The following is a 6,000-nucleotide window of genomic DNA, read 5'->3' as shown; positions in this document are numbered from 1 at the left end:
CCCCAGAGTTCCCAGTGTGGCTCCTCAAGTGTGTCACCTCACCTGCCTTGCTCCAAGGGCTCCTCCATGGCTTTCTGCCCAGGTCATGTCCTGGCCAGCCACTTCTCAGGATGGCATCCCCTCTGGGCAGCTGATGGAGGGGGATCAAGACCAGACCATAAGCTGGGCTTAGCCAAAAGGGTTCATTTCCATGAGGTGCAGGGAAAACTGAATCCTGTGACCATGGGAGAGAGCAGGAAAGGGCTATGGAGGAATGGCAAGGGAGAAGGTGGCACCCAGAGAGGTGGCAGCGGGAGTTTAGAGGGGTGAGGGTACCACAAGGTGTGTTTAATTCCTGGAATGGCTTCCACAAAGGACGCCCTGACAGCGCAGCTCAGTTCCTCCCAGCTGTGCTTGTCTGCAAAACAGCCATCCCTGCTTCCCCAAAATACTTGGGAGGGCTGGAGTAGGCCAACTCCACCACCCTCATCGATGCTGCAGGGAGCCTATTTTAAGCCTTGCTAACGTAGGAGGATTAAATTTGGCTGGCTGAGACACGTCCTGCTCCCAGCTGTCCCCCAGCCTCCCCTGAGGTTGGCAGCTCTGCTGCAGGCTCGGCTCACGAGGCAGGAGGCTGCCCTGGGCCTCCAGGGTCAGCTGCCCTGCAAAGAGGAACCCAAAACTGGGGCATCTCCTTGGATGCAGAGGCACTTGGATGCAAAAGCTCTTGCAGGCATTGGTGCCAACTGGTTGACCCACAGGAATGAGGTGGGAAGCACCGTGGGATGAGCTCTTGTGGTGTGGATGGGTTTGGTCTCCAGCCCCTTGGTCCCCTCCAGAGTGCCCTTACCCAGAGGAGCTGAGTGATGGGAGAGCCTCCTCCCCATCCTGGCACCCCTGCCTGCCCAGCCAGGGATGTCTGTGCCCAGGGATGTCCTGCTGAGACCCACAGACCGATTTGCCCCTTCCCATGGGGTGCAGACTCCTCCCCCTTGCCCTCTGCACTCCCACAGATCCCCACCAATCTCATTGTTGCATTCATTGACAGAGCACTCATTGCTGGAGGTCTTGCCGAAGAACCTCATGGAAAATTGTGTGTTGCCTGCCTGGAATTCCCTGCCTGGTGCCAACACGGTGTATATTTAAAGGAGTGTCACACCCGGCCATCGAGGGCTACATCGCAGCCCAGGGCAAAGGTTTGGCCGGGGGAAATGAAGCAGGAGCTGGTTTACACCTATTGGGATGTTCCACCACTGACCTGCACCGCCGATCCCCGCTGCCACGGCGAGCATCACCCCGCTGCTCTTCCTCCCTTTGCTCATTTGGAAGACGGGGGTAATAATCCCCATCACCTATTTGCGAGGCTGTTGTGAATTTTCATGAGCTCCCATCTGAACGGGGCTTTGAGCAGGAAAACTGCTGTATCAGCTCTAGGCAATGATAAACAATACTCAGCATTTACATATTCAAAGCACTTTGATTAACTCTTGGGGTTTAAGGACTTGAGTCGATTCCCACCCGACCGTAATGGCAGCTGGACGGGGCGAGGGGCGGCGCTGGGGGGATCTGAGGGGAGAGCTGGGGGTTCACTCCGCCGGCAGGGCCGGGGGGAACCCCCGAGAGAGTCACGCAAAGCACCTCCTGCCTGAAATCCCTGCCGGGAGCGGGGGGAAAATAAATCCGGCTGGTCCCGCCTGCGGGAAGGGGCAGATCCCGCCGTGCGGAGCGGGTGCTGAGCCGGAGCATCAGCGGTTCTGCCGCAGACGCTGTAACCAGGTGTTAAATAGCTGTGAAATGCTAACTTGATTCATGCAGGAGTTGCCAAAGAAAGGAATTTTTCTTTTCTTTTAAGAAAAAAATAAATTAGGGAAGGATGGGCCCACGCCTGCCCTGACGCACAGCGCCGTGACCTCCTTCCTCAGACGCCTGCTAATTCCACGGGGGCAAAAAGCCGCGGAGAGCAAATCCAGGAGCACGATTTCGCATTTTATTCAGCCGGTTATTTATTTACTTTTTTTTTTTTTTCCTTACCAAATCTTCACAATCTCCTGGATTTAAATGCCGCCCCCCCTCTGCGCCCCTCCCCAGGGGATGCTCAGCCCCCGGCGCTCCTGCTGCCACAGGACCTTCCATTTCATTATTATTGAAATCACTTCAAACAAGAGCAAAACCTGGCGGAAACTTTGGTGCCGACTTCAGATGCGGCAGCGGCCGGGGCAGGGGGTATCCGTGCAGAACTGCCAGCTCCAGGGCTAAACCCCTTCCTGAGCGCTGCCGAGCCGTCCCTCAGCCCCTTCTGCCATTAATTAATTAGCGGCAATCTCGGGAAAGTAGCTCTCCCTGCTCCGGCATCGGGGCCGGTCATCCCGCACCGCAGCATCCCGGCGCATCCCGCAGCCCGGGGCGGGAGAGATGCTGCTGCCGTGTCCTCGCCGCTGTGGTCCAGCCAGCCCCGCGTCCCTGGCCCTGAAAATGCGGCGCTGGTTTGGGAAGATAAAGGGCAGGGACACGGCCATTCCTGCGGGCGGCTGGGAGCGGTGAGCTGCCCGCCACGCATGAGCACTGCGAGGCCGCCGCTCTGCTTTCCTCTACTAAAAAAGGTTTTCCTGCTGCTAGGAAGGAAACTTTGGGCACCGCTCTCTGTGCAGCAGCCGGAGCAAAGCCCTCGCCAGCGCCGGGCACGGCGGATGCTCGGGGCTGCTGGGGGTGCGGGCACAGCCCCTCGGCCGTGTCCCAGCGCCGCTGGCCGGTCCTGGAGCTCTTTGTACCCAATGCCGGGGACAGCTGGAGGGAGCTGGCCATGGAGCGGGGCCACTGGGAAGGACAGGTCCAGCTACAGAACTTGTGGGGACAGACCGCAAGTGCGATGTCCCAGCTGCTGCCTTCAGCAGGACAAGGACCGGGCAGGGCGAAGGGCGGCCCTGGGGTTGGGTACGGGGCTGACGCCGCCTGTCCCCGTCCCAGCGGCTCACAAGGACACGGGGACCGGGCAGCATCACCCGGCAAAACTCCCGGAGTCCCGCGCACCCCCAAGCGGGCCCTCCCGGTGCTGTCAGAACACCCCGGGGACGGGCTCCGGCCGTCCCCCCCTGCCCGGTGCCGCTCTCGGGGGGCCGCGCATCCCGCGGGGGGCTGCGGGCGGCGCGGAGCGGAGCGGGGCCACACCGGGGTGCCGGAGCCGCGCCGGGGCCGTGCCGTGCGGTGCCGCCCGCGCCGCGATCGATCGGCATCGACCGTCCCCGCCGCGCTGCTCCAGTTTCCAGCCAATGTCGGGCGGCGGCGGCCCGGGGACCCGCCGGTGGCACCGCGCACCCGCCTGGCGCCGCCCGCGCCGCGCTGCCCCGAACACCCGGCCTGGACCGCGGCGGCCGCGGAGCCGCTCGGCCGGGGGGCGGCGGCGGGAGGGAGCGGCCGGGCGGGCACCGGGGAGGGCACCGGGCTGGGCAAACAGCCGGGCAACGAGCAGGGCAAACATCCGGGCACTGGAGCGGGCACCGAGCTGGGCAAACAGCCGGGCAACGAGCAGAGAAACAGCCGGGCACTGAGCAGGGCAAACAGCCAGACACCGGGCACTGAACAGGGCAAACAGCCGGCACTGAGCAGGGCAAACAGCCGGGCACCGAGCAGGGCAAACAGCCGGGCACTGAGCAGGGCAAACAGCCGGGCACCCAGCAGGGCAAACAGCCGGGCACTGAGCAGGGCAAACAGCCGGCACCGAGCAGGGCAAACAGCCGGCACTGAGCAGGGCACCAAGCAGGGCAAACAGCTGAGCAGTGCCCAGGGCAAACAGCCGGACACCAGAAAGGGCACTGAGCAGGGCAAACAGCTGAGCAGTGCCCAGGGCAAACAGCTGGCACTGAGCAGGGCACCAGGCTGGTCACTGCCCAGGGCAAACAGCCAGGCACTGGAGGGCACCAAGCAGGGCACCGAGCAGGGCACCGAGCAGGGCACTGAGCAGGGCAAACAGCCAGGCACTGGAACAGGCACTGAGCAGGGCACTGGAGCAGGCAAACAGCCAGGCACTGAGCAGGGCACCAGACTGAGAACTGGACTGGGCAAACAGCTGGGCACTGAACTTGGAAGCAGAGCAGGTAAATAACCAAGCAATGGGCTGGGAAAGCAATGGGGCAAACAATCAGGTACCAGGCAAGGCAAACAATCGTGCACTGAACTGGCACTGAAACAGGTACCAGGCTGGGCAAGCAACCAGACACTGGAGCAGATAGGGAACCAAGCTCTGAACCAGGGACCAGACTGGGCACTGGATTGGGCAAACAAGTGGGCATGGAACCAGCCACAGACCCGGGCACTATGCCAGGCACTGCTGCAGTGAGCACAGAACTGGGTACCAAACCAGACACAGAACTGGGCACCAGGCTGGGCCGTACTGCAGTGGGCTCTGACTGGGAACTGCTGCACTGGGTGCTGCACCAGGCACTAAACTGGACATGAACTGGGCAAAGAACCAGGCACTGCAGCAGGCAGGGCTGGCCTGGGCACCAAACCAGGCAGAACTACGATGACACCGAACCAGCCACTTAAGCAGGCACAAAACCCTACTGGGCACCATTCTGGGCAGCACCCAGTTGGGTATTGCCACACCAGGCACTGAACGAGGTGCTAAGAGCCACAGTGTCAGTGAGCACCACACCAGCACCTGGCAGTGGCATAGATGGCACTGAGTGCTGCACTGTGGGGACTGTGCCAGGCTGTCCTGTGCCACAGCACTGCCCAGCACCCCACACCACTGCTGCCATCCCAACACCTCCAACACCACCCAGCATGACACCACGGACCCCTGCTGCCCTTTGGTCCCTGGGAGTGTCCCTTCAGGACACTGCAGCCCCTCTGAGACCCCTGAGGGACACCCACCCAGCACTGCCACCCTAAAACCCTGTCCCTTAGGGTGCAAGTGCCACTCACTGCCGTGGCTAACCAAGTGCAGCAGCAAGGGATCTGCCAGCCCCGGGCTGCCAGGAGCCCCAGCAGAATCCTGCAATGCCTTTGGATTTTTGGGAAGAGGAGTAACCCATGGAGCTGGGGGCTTCTTTTGGCTTTATCCCAGCCCGGCCAGGCCCGCGGTGCCCCCCGGTGCCCGTGGGAGGGTGCCCCGGTGGCCGTGCAGCTGCAGGAGGAGCGAGGCTCGCGTTCTTTCCGCGATGGTGCCGAACTGTGCGCAAACACTGCCTCCATTATCTGCCCCGGGCTCTCTGCACCAGCGGCACAGTGACCCCGGCGTGTTTTGAAACGCAGCCCCTGCGCTAGGTACACAAGCCAGCGGCTCCTCTTACCACGGAAACGCTCGGCCCGGCTGGATAGAGCAGCTTTTGATTGTGTGGGTGTCGCTCCCGGAACCCTCCCACTGCTGCCTCAACCGCCTCGCAACGGGCAAGGCAGCCAGGGGAAAACACGGCCGGGCAGAGCCACAGGGCTGGGCAAAGCCACAGGGCCGGGCAGAGCCACAGGGCTGGGCAGAGACACAGGGCCGGGCAGAGCCACAGGGCTGGGCAGAGACACAGGGCAGAGCCACAGGGCCGGGCAGAGCCACAGGGCTGGGCAGAGACACAGGGCAGAGCCACAGAGCTGGGCAGAGCCCACAGGGCTGGGCAGAGCCACAGGGCCGGGCAGAGCTCACAGGGACGGGCAGAGCTCACAGGGCCGGGCAGAGCCCACAGGGCTGGGCAGAGCTCACAGGGACGGGCAGAGCCCACAGGGCTGGGCAGAGCCACAGAGCTGGGCAGAGCCCACAGGGCTGGGCAGAGCCACAGAGCCAGGCAGAGCTCACAGGGCTGGGCAGAGCGCACAGGGCAGAGCCCTCATGGCTTGGCAGAGCCCCGGTGAAATCGCCTCCTCAGGAGGGCTCTGCTGGAGGAGCCAGGTTCCGGCTGGCTGTTAACTGTTCTGATGATGTGGGCTTTGAGGTATTTGGGGAAAACCCAGGAAAGGGGATTTTTAGGTGTCTAATGCTGTGGCACTGGGGACTTCAGAAAGTTTTTTTTTAAAGAGAAGTGAGAAAACAGT

The sequence above is a fragment of the Ammospiza caudacuta genome, chromosome 16 (assembly GCF_027887145.1).
Source record: "Ammospiza caudacuta isolate bAmmCau1 chromosome 16, bAmmCau1.pri, whole genome shotgun sequence".
Taxonomy (NCBI): Eukaryota; Metazoa; Chordata; class Aves; order Passeriformes; family Passerellidae; genus Ammospiza; species Ammospiza caudacuta.
Note: the sequence above shows the minus strand (reverse complement) of the source record.